Raw genomic sequence first — 11,815 nt, 5'->3', positions numbered from 1 at the left:
AACACCGCATTTTCCCAGATGTGTGTTGTTGAATTTGAATGGAATGAAAGGAGCACTTTGACTCTGTTCTTTCTTATTTTATTTAAAGAAAAAATCAATAGTTCTTTTCTGAGAGTTAAGGAAAACAAGAATATAGATTATGATGAAAATATTTCCTACAAGGGCTTTTTGAAGGTCATAATCTCATATACATGAATATATATGAAAATTTGTTATTTTTATATTTATCACACAAGAAAACTTTTATAGTGATAATATACACAACATGTATATTCAAAACATGAGACTAGTTATATAGTGATAAATTGTTCAGTGATGTATGTATTTTAACCTTCATAGATACATATTTTATATTAATTATTGAAGTGACAAGAAAGTCATAAAAATTTGCTCCACTGTTAGGATCAAAAATAACAATTCTTATATAATTATGTTTAAATAATTAAATGGTATGTTGCTGGAAATGGAGCATTGAGGGGAGAAGTGTGTTCCAGAAACTTTTTTAGAAGGAGGAAGATTAATCGTCTGAATTCTTAACTGTGAGCTTTATAACAATTTTCTATTAAGTATGTACATATTTATAAAGAATGTATTCCATAATATATTTATCCACTATTAATACTCCTTCAAAATATTTTTTCACATACATGCATGTGTGAGAGCAAGAATAACTTATTTAAATTTCTACAAAGGACTTAAAAAATATTCTAATGATATGAACTTACACCAAGCTAAAAATGAAAACATTTGTACATTTTTAAATGGTACTAAAGATTAAAAACAGGTTTGTAAATAGCAAAGTGAAATATCTAGAGTTTGCAAGATAAAATATAGCATAGTAATCCATCTATAATTTTAATTTTCTTTTTTTAAATGGTGTGTAACAAATAATTCTACCATTAAAATTAACCTTCTATATAGAATCATGCTAAAGGATGCCATAAAGGCATTACTTGATATATTTGCTACATTTTTCCCTCCATTGTTTTTGAAAAGATTTATAGTTATTTCTCTATTCAGCCAGCAGATGTGAAGTGATTTCAGGATGATCTGTATCCATCAGAAGTGCCACATGTTTCTTATTTAACTCCATTTCTGTGGAAACCTGAAGACACCTCATGAATCGTCTTTCAGTTTCCTGAAGAAAAATAACTTTCATTATTTTGGCATAAGACACCCTTAGAATGTCCTATGTCAAGAATAATTACAATTTCACTTTTCAGCATCTCTCCTGCAGTATATTGACTGTTTAAAGGAGCCTTGCTGTCTAGTGTCTGATAAATGTGTTCTTGAGTATATGAACTGAGTGAATCTGAATCAAACCAGTTAGAGCTCTCCATGTGAAAGTATAAAGGTGTAGAAATGTACATATTGAGACATTCATATATTTACTTCATGACTATTCTACTTATTAAATAGAGGTTACTTTGACAGACTAGCTCAAATGCTATGTCTATAGAGAATAAGAAAATGTATCTAACTACATGGTTACCATGGTGTTTGCAAATTGAGTTTTAACAGTTACTATCATTTCATGAAAACAAAGTATTAGATTAGTATTTGTCCTAAAGACTTTTGCAAACTGTAAGGGTGACAAAGGAAAGTTCATATGAAATACTGGAAGAAACAAAGACAGTTCATACAAAGTTATACCAAACTTCTCATTATACCTGACCTCACACTCCTTTTCCACAACTACCTGCCATTTTACAAGTGATCCCTCTGCCTGGAAGTTTTGAGCTATTTCTCTTTCCAGGCACTATTCAATGTTCTTTTTCCACCTGTAGCATTTCACAACATCTGAAGGTTGTTCTTCCATAGCATTTCCTCTATACCTTAGCTGTGATATTTACCACACTGCATGTTAATTTTACATTTATTTTCTTGTTTCATTACATTTAAGCATGTTGAATACGGTGACATCTTATCTGTATATACATTCAAAAGGGTTTTATATAAAGTTCATCCACAAAAAAATGCTCAATGAATGAATGATTGAATGAAGAAAAATATACCCAACAGCATCTTTACATTAGGTAAACTGAAATCTCTGCTTTTAGTGTCAGTGTCAGAATGGGTAAGGAGATTTCCACCAGTTCTTAATTCAGATATGGATGGCAAATTGTAAAGAAATTCACACAGAAATTATTATAGTATTATACCATATCTCTGTAGAAAAACTGTTCCCATTTTATTTATTATTTGATTTGTAAAATTGTAGCACTTACCAACAGGGCAAACAAAAAAGAAGCTGGACTTGTCTGGGCAATATAATCTAATAAATGTGGAACACTTAAAATACAACTGAAAAGTCAAATGAAGGCGCCACTGGTGAGAAAAAAATGAAAAGAATTTAATGGCTAAATCTTAAAATGAGTATTGAAAAATGAAAGGTTTTTAAATTAAAGAATTAAGAATTTAGAAGTAACATAACAGAATGGAAGAACACATGGAAAGTAAAGTTTATTTAAGGAAGTCTAAGGTGTATTCCAACAAAGTGAGAATAGAAAACAAAGACTAGCTTTTATCAACTAGCATGTAAATGTAAGGGCTTAGATGAAAATAGTACCTATTTAATCAAAAAAGGAAGAAGAAATTAAGATCCTTATTTGAGAAAAAAAAAAAAACAGATGCTATTACGAACATATCAGAAGTAAAAAGGTAAGTCCAGATAGCTTTAGGGTTGCTTTTGGCCCATGCTATTTCTGTGTAGAGATTGGTATTATGGTAAGATGATTCCAAATAAAGAATTTTCAAGTGATACAATTTTTAGGAAAGCTAACAAAATCAGTCTTTACTTGCTTATTTTGAGGAAGAGTTTACAGATATAAAGAAATATCGATGTATTTGAAAGACTCAGGATAAAGGATGTGAATATTTGAAGTGATTGTTGAAAGTATATACCTGAATATATGAATGTTATAAAGGAAAGAACATAAAGTAAAACAAACATAGACAGAAACAGACTTACAGACACAGAGAACAAACTTATGGTTACCAGGACTTAAAGGGGGTGGGAAGGGATAAATTGGGGATTCAAAAATTGCACCTCTTGGGAAGTGATGGAAATCTTAGCTATCTTGACTGTGATGGTGGTTTCATGGGTGTATACATCTACCAAAATTTATCAAATTGTACATTTGAAAAAGAAATATCCAAGTGAAGGGGTTAGACAACTTTCAAATGAGTATAGAAGCTAATCCTGATAATAAGTGAGCATAGTGGGTTATACCTAGGGTATCATTGACAATTAGTGCTAGAATGGTGAAGACAAAATTAAACATAAAGAAAAAAAAAGGAAGAGAGGAAACAGAACTTTAATATGTGGGCAAAAGGGCTTAACTAATGTACATACTTATTTAATTCTCACAGCACTATAAAGTAAGCACAGGTTAAGGCTGAAGGCCACACAGTTACCCACACAACTGGATCCTCTTATATCGCTGGACACATAGAAATGGTTAAGGAAAAAAAGGCTCTCTGTGGCTTATCAAAATTCAATCATGAAGGATAAGAAATTAAGATATAAACTATCCAGAACTATCATAAGCTCAAGTGAAGTTTTTGTTCTGGACTTTTTAATTTAGGAGAAAGCCAAAATTGGTGAATATCTGAAGACAAGTAGTCATTTGGTAATAGAATTCTGGGACAAGTGGGAGTAACTATTGTTCTCACAAAAATAGTTCTTGAAAATCTACAGTTATAAAATAGAGAAAAGTTTGAAAAGAAAGAAAATTCAAAGGCTTTGCAATTTAGTCAGAGAAAAAAGTTTTATAGCAAGACATTCAAAATGCTATCTCATATCTAAGCATGGGCAAGTCATATTGCCGAGGTATGTAAGAAAGCCAGCTCCAACAAGGATTCTATTTTTATAAAAAACAAAACTGAAAACAACATAAAAATGAACAAGCAATTCCTGGGTTTTGGTGATAAAGTACATGATTCTGAAAACTGTTCAAAACAATACTAGCTGAGGTTAATAGGTTTGCTGGAACGTTGGAAGTTAGGAAGTGAGCCAGCCAATTTTATAGAGGTATACGATTAATGATATACCAGAAAATTCTCCAGGGTTATTTATGTTTGTTTTGTTGTTGTTGTTGTTGTTTTAATTGTCAGCAGAATGTCTACATCAGATGCCAGCTTCCTTCATCTCACTGAGAACTTTCCTGGAATAATGTTTTTTTTAATAGTTTACTTCCTACTGATAATCAAAACCATTAAACCAAATTCTATTATATTGAAGTAGATGATGACTGGTAGTAACAATTATTTGAATTTTGTAGCTTTGTTAAACATTCCGAGGAGTTAACAAACTTTTATTAAGGGTTTAGGCATTAGAAATAGTTTAAATCATGATTTCACCACTTAGTATCTAGAAAATTTAGTTCCTTAAAATGTAAAATGAACAAAATAATGCCTACAGTGTAGAGTGGTTCTTAGAATTGAAAGGACATGTAAATCTACTTGAATAGAATTTGTTACATGGTAGATGTTGAAAAAAATGACACTAACGGCTTGAAAGCTAATTGAAATGATACACATTTCAGCAATGTCAGCAACATTAAAATGTAATTTTGAAAAAGGTGTAACTGTGACTCTCACCTAAATATAATATGAATGCATTTCAAATATTTATTTTAACTCATTAATTAATGAGGGAGCATGAAAGATGTTACATCTGGTCAATGTAACCTATACCAAATGTAACCAATGTATCCTAAAAGCAGACGCAAACATAAGTGAACAGAAATACTGAAATAAATGTGCTAACAGATAAAAGAACTTGACTCTTCCTCAGGGTTTGTGAAAATCAACTGCACCTTCACTAGTCAATATGCATCCGTATCTATATGAACAAAAAATACCTGCATCACTACCAGTTATCTACAATATACAACATTCTAAAATAGCTCAAATGTAATGCAAGAGATAAGCAGGATCTGTGCACTAAACAAGACACAGTAATAATTTCTGCCCATTTCCATTTGTCCATTCACACTTATTTTTCTGACAGTCTTCCCACCTTATGTTCATCATAATATCAAAGAAATTTTATTATCAGTCACAGAAAAATAGACTTGTCTTGTTAAGTTTGATTTGGTTATTTACATAGGTCCAGTAAGAGTTTTCACTAACCCTGAAGGTTTCCTTTAGAGTTCTTTTTCAAATCAAGTGCTATCGAGTACCGAACAACCCACGAGGCTACAGAATTCATTTCCATCCAAAATTTTTCATAAAATATTTCTGATGGTCACTTCCGGGCAAGATGGCGGAGTAGAAGGACGCTTGTAAGTCACCCTCTCCCACAAATACACCAAGACCCACATCTACAGACCCACTCAGCCAACCAGAGCACCTGCGGAACTCCAACACATCATCGCCCTCTTCAAAAGATAAAGATGCCAAAAATCTGGTAGGAGAAAAGGAAAAAAGAAAGAACAAAAGGCAAAGCAGCGCGGGACAGGTCCCGCAGGGAGGGAGCGGCAAAGGAGGACTGGCGCTCGCTCGCTGGGTCTCCCCTCTCCAATTGAGAGGCCAGCGGGACGGAGGGGGAGCCTCCAAGGCTCGGATCTGTACAGAGCAGCCCTTGTCTGACAGAACTAAGTTAAACAGGCACAGAGCATCCCCCCGACACCCAGCCTGAGACGCAGGCCGGCAGCGGCGGGCAGGGCCAGGCTGCACAAGCCGGGGAGAAGGACGGGGGCGGCTGCACGGAGGCAGCTCCAGGGGACTGCAAGGGGCTGGGCGCCGGGGCTGTGGGTGTACAGGACAGAACAACCTGGGCCCTCCATAAAACAGCAAGGTTGATGTGCTCTCGGGGGAAGGGTGCATATCCCCATCTCTGAAAACACACGGAAACTTTACAGGGGAAGAGGGGCGGGGCCCAGGCACAGCCCCCATATTCTCCGGCGCTTAACACCCAGGCGGGGGCAGAGGCGAAACCTGCGTCCGCACCGAAGGGCTTAGCAGCCTCAAGAGCCAGACTGAGACGGGCCTACAGCCCTGGGCAGATAGGATCCTTCCATTCTGGTCCCCCAGAAAACTTGCTCCACAAAGACAAACAAGCAGCTGGGTCTTGGCTCGGAGCAGGGACGAGGCTGCCCTTCGGTCTTCCCCGAGCCCACCCACTGAGCGCGACCAGGGCGGAGCGCCGACAGGGGCGGAGCGCCGGCGCAGAGTGCGCAGCCGCACAGAGCAGCAGAGCTACCGGTGGCGCAGGCAGGGGGAGAGCGGCCCCCCGCCTGTCGGGCAGGAACACAACCCCTGACCGAGGTGCTGGGAAGGGGCACGACCCGCCCTCCTGCCTGGCCAGTCTGCAACATCTGACTGCGGCATCCGGAGGGGCAGTGACCCGCCCGCCCGCAGCAGAGGAGAGCTGCATCTGACCCCGTGTTAGGAGGAGGCGCGATCTGCTTGCCGACAGGTGCTGGGAGCAGCACAGAAGAGGGCGCCAACGGAGGGCCTATGAAAACAAGCTGAGCTTCCAAAACAGGACGAAGACAGAAGGACATCACATTAAAAGCACACACACTCCAGGAGAACACCGACAAACCCCTTTTTTTTTTTTTTTGGTTTTTTTTTTTGTTTGTTTTTTGTTTTTGTTTTGTTTTTTTAATCTGTTTTTACCTGTTCTATTTTCAATTACTCTCTTAATTTTTACTTCTTAATTCATTTCTATTTCTCTTGGGTTTTGATGTCCTGTTATTGATTAGACACAGGCTTCAAACACATATATTCATCTCCCCACCCCCCCTTTTTTTTTTAAAGGTTTTAAAAGGACGTCTCCACCCGATTAATACTCTGCTTCAACCCGCTCTTCAGTTATTCATTATACGTTGTTTTCAAACCCTCTTTCTCCCTTCTTTTAAAAATCTTTCTCTCTTTCTATTTTTTTCTTTTTTTTCTTTTTTCTTTCCTAAGTTGTATTCCTAAATAGGCATTAGATAGATAAAATCCTTAAGATCCAAAATAGACAACTGATACTCCATAAACCACAGTGCCAGAGAGGTATGAGCAAGATGAAGAAGCAGAGAAACCTTTCCCAATTAAAAGAACAAGAGGAATCCCCTGAAAGAAAGCTCAATGAAATAGACATCGATAGCCTACGAGATCAAGATTTCAAAAAAGGAGTGATCAAATTGCTGAAGGAATTAAAAGAGATAATGCTTAGAGAAATAAAATATGTCAAAAATGAAATTGAAGCTATAAAGAAGAGCCAAGCAAAATGGGAAAACTCATTGTCAGAGATGAGGAATGATCTAACAGCTGTGCAAAGCCGACTAGTTAATGCAGAGGAACGAATTAGTGATCTAGAAGACAGGGCAACAGAAAGCACCCATTCGGAAGAACTCCAAGATAAGCAAATAAAAAATAATGATAATAGCATAAGGGACCTATGGGATAATATAAAGCGTCCCAATCTTCGCATAATAGGGGTCCCAGAAGGGGAAGAAGGATCAAAGGGAATTGAAAAGGTTTTTGAAGAAATCATGACTGAAAACTTCCCAAACTTAAAGAAGGAATCAGATATCCAACTACAGGAAACTCAGAGGGTCCCAAACAGGAAGAACCCAAATAGACCCACACCAAGACATATCATAATCAAGATGGCCAGAGTCAAGGATAAAGAAATGATTCTAAAGGCAGCAAGAGAAAAGCAAAGAGTGAACTACAAGGGAACCCCCATAAGTCTCTCAGCTGATTTCTCTACACAAACACTACAGGCCAGAAGGGAGTGGCAAGATATATTCAAAGACCTGAATGAAAAAAAGATGCAGCCTAGGATACTTTATCCAGCAAGGCTATCCTTTAGGATAGAAGGAGAAATAAAGAGTTTCACAGACAAAAAAAAGCTGCAGGAGTTTAGCAACACTAAACCCATGCTAAAAGAAATATTGAAAGGGCTATTCTAAATAGAAAAGCAGCAGGATGCTACAGAAATGAGAAACGTACAACTGGAAAGGTGATAACTCATGAATTACAAATAAAGAAAACACGAAATTACAAAAGAAGACATACAAATCACTGAGAGTGGGAGAGGGAGGCAGGGAAATATAGAATTTTTTTTTCTTTCTTTTTTTTAAATTTTTTTAACAGTAGGATGGGTTTGAGATCATGTTATTATCAGTTTATTAAAAATGGGTATAGGTTAATAGATTTACAAAAAAGGGTAACCACAAGTCAAAAATTTACAAGGGAGTCACAAAAATTAAATAAAATCCATGATAATACAAAGGAAAATTACCAAACCACAAAAGGAAGAAGAAAGGAACAAAGAGGATACACCAATTCAACTGCAAAGATAAGTTCAAAATGGCAATAAACACACATCTATCATTAATTACTGTAAATGTTAATGGACTAAATGCTCCAGTCAAAAGACATAGAGTGGCAGACTGGATAATAAAGCAAGAACCTTCAATATGCTGCATACAAGAGACCCATTTTAGGGAGAAGGACACATATAGATTGAGAGTGAAAGGATGGAAAAGGATATTCCATGCAAATGGAAAAGCCAAAAAAGCAGGTGTTGCAGTACTGATTTCAGACAAAATAGACTTTATAACAAAGGTCATAAAGAAAGATAAAGAAGGACATTTTATAATGATTAAAGGAGTGATACAAGATGAAGATATTACACTCGTTAATATATATGCACCCAATATAGGAGCACCTAAGTACATACAAGAATTACTAACAGAGATAAAGGGGGATATTGATGGGAATACAATCATAGTAGGAGATTTTAACACTGCATTAACATCACTAGACAGATCTTCCAGACAGAAAATAAACAAGGCAACAGAGAAATTAAATACTACAATAGAAAAACTAGATTTGGTGGATATTTTCAGAGCTTACACCCCCAAAAATAGAATATACATTCTTTTCAAGTGCACATGGAACATTTTCCAGGATCGATCATGTACTTGGACACAAAAGAAACCTCAACAAATTTAAGAAGATAGAAATTATCTCAAGCATCTTTACTGACCACAATGCCATGAAACTGGAAATCAACAACAGAGAAACAAAGGAGAAAAAAAGAAAAGCATGGAGATTAAACAATATGTTATTGAAAAAACAATGGATCAATGAAGAAATCAAAGCTGAAATTAAAAAATACCTTGAGACAAATGATAATGAAAGCACAACCACTCAAAACCTATGGGACACAGCAAAGGCAGTGCTAAGAGGGAAGTTTATAGCGATACAGGCCTTCCTCAAAAAAGAAGAACAATCTCAAATAAACAAGTTAACCCACCACCTAAATCAATTAGAAAAAGAAGAACAAAAAGCCCCAAAAAGCAGCAGAAGGAAGGAAATAATAAAGATCAGAGAGGAATTAAATACAATAGAGATTAACAAGACCATAGAAAAAATCAACCAAACCAAAAGCTGGTTTTTTGAAAAAGTAAATAAAATCGACAAACCTCTGGCCAAACTCACAAAGAAGAAAAAAGAGAGAGCACAAGTTAGGAAAATAAGAAAGGAAAATGGAGAAATTACAACAAACAAAATAGAAATACAGAATATCATACGAGAATATTATGAAAAACTATATGGAACCAAACTGGATAACCTAGAGGAGATGGACAAGTTTCTGGAAACATACTGTCCACCAAAACTGAATCAAGAAGAAACTGAACACTTGAACAATCCGATCACTAGAAAGGAAATAGAAATAGCAATTAAAAACCTCCCTACAAATAAAAGTCCAGGACAGGACGGCTTCACCGGGGAACTCTACCAAACATACAAAGAAGAACTCATACCAGTCCTTCTCAAACTCTTCCAGACGATTGAAAAGGAGGGAATACTCCCAAACTCATTCTATGAAGCCACCATCACCCTGATACCAAAACCAGGCAAAGACACTACAAAAAAAGAGAATTAGAGGCCAATATCACTGATGAACATAGACGCCAAAATCCTCACCAAAATTTTAGCAAATAGAATCCAACAACACATAAAAAAGATTATACATCATGACCAAGTGGGGTTCATCCCAGGGACACAAGGCTGGTTCAACATACGCAAATCAATCAATGTAATACATCACATCAACAAGAGAAAGGACAAAAACCACATGATCATCTCAATCGATGCAGAAAAAGCATTTGATAAAATTCAACACCCATTTATGATAAAAACTCTCGCCAAAGTGGGTATAGAGGGAACATATCTCAACATAATAAAAGCTATATATGACAAACCTACAGCCAGCATAGTTCTCAACGGTGAAAAACTCAAAAGCTTCCCACTAAAATCTGGGACAAGACAAGGATGCCCACTATCACCACTCCTATTCAACATAGTCCTGGAAGTCCTAGCCACAGCAATCAGGAAGAGAAAGAAATAAAAGGGATCCAAATTGGAAAAGAAGAGGTAAAAGTGTCATTATATGCTGACGACATGTTACTATATATAGAAAACCCTAAAAGGTCCACACAAAAGCTACTAGAGCTGATCAAAGAATTCAGCAAGGAAGCAGGTTACAAAATTAACGTTCAAAAATCAGTTGCATTTCTTTACACTAACGATAAATCAACAGAAAAAGAAAGTAAAGAAACAATCCCCTTTAAAATAGCACCCAAAGTAATAAAATATCTGGGAATAAATCTATCCAAGGAGGCGAAAGAATTATACACAGAAAACTAAACCATTGATGAAGGAAATTAAAGAAGACTTTAAAACATGGAAAGATATTCCATGCTCTTGGATTGGAAGAATCAATATTGTTAAAATGGTCACACTGCCCAAGGCAATCTACAGATTTCATGCAATCCCTATCCAATTACCCAGGACATATTTCACAGAACTAGAACAAATCATAATAAAATTTATATGGAACCATCAAAGACCTAGAATTGCTAAAGCATTACTGAAGAGAAAGAAAGAGGCTGGAGGAATAACTCTCCCAGACTTCAGACAATACTATAGAGCTACAGTCATCAAGACAGCATGGTATTGGTACCAAAACAGACATATGGACCAATGGAACAGAATAGAGAGCCCAGAAATGAACCCACAAACCTTTGGTCAACTCATCTTTGACAAAGGAGGCAAGAATATACAATGGAATAAAGACAGTCTCTTCAGCAAATGGTGTTGGGAAAACTGGACAGCAGCATGTAAAACAATGAAGCTAGAACACACCCTTACACCATATACAAAAATCAACTCAAAATGGATTAAAGACTTAAACATAAGACAAGATACAATAAACCTCCTAGAGGAAAACATAGGCAAAACATTATCTGACATACATTTCAAAAATTTTCTCCTAGAAGAAATAAAAGCAAGAATAAACAAATGGGACCTAATGAAACTTACAAGCTTCTGCAGAGCAAAGGAAACCAGAAATAAAACAAGAAGAAAACCTACGGAATGGGAGAAAATTTTTGCAAGTGAAACCGACAAAGGCTTGATCTCCAAAATATATAAGCAGCTCATACGACTCAATAAGAAAAAAATAAACAACCCAATCCAAAAATGGGCAGAAGACCTAAACAAGCAATTCGCCAAGGAAGACATACAAATGATCAAAAAACACATGAAAAAATGTTCAATATCACTAATTATCAGAGAAATGCAAATCAAAACTACAATGAGGTATCACCTCACACCAGTCAGAATGGCCGTCATTCAAAAATCCACAAATGACAAATGCTGGAGAGGCTGTGGAGAAAGGGGAACCCTCCTACACTGCTGGTGGGAATGCAGTTTGGTGCAGCCACTATGGAAAACAGTGTGGCGATTCCTCAAAAGACTAGGAATAGACTTACCATATGACCCAGGAATCCCACTCCTG

The 11,815-nt window shown here is 36.4% G+C and overlaps 1 long non-coding RNA gene across 1 annotated transcript in view; it reads right to left on the bottom strand.

Annotated features, from left to right (window-relative positions):
* Window positions 1-977: 977 nt before the first annotated feature.
* Window positions 978-11,815, bottom strand: part of LOC140685625 (uncharacterized) — a 32,615-nt gene continuing 21,777 nt past the window's right edge. The window contains exon 3 of the long non-coding RNA XR_012058875.1: window positions 978-1,138. This is a non-coding gene — a long non-coding RNA (uncharacterized lncRNA). The remainder of the gene's footprint in view (window positions 1,139-11,815) is intronic.

Source organism: Vicugna pacos, chromosome 2 (assembly GCF_048564905.1).
Source record: "Vicugna pacos chromosome 2, VicPac4, whole genome shotgun sequence".
NCBI lineage: Eukaryota > Metazoa > Chordata > Mammalia > Artiodactyla > Camelidae > Vicugna > Vicugna pacos.
Note: the sequence above shows the minus strand (reverse complement) of the source record. Positions and strands in the feature narration are given on the sequence as shown.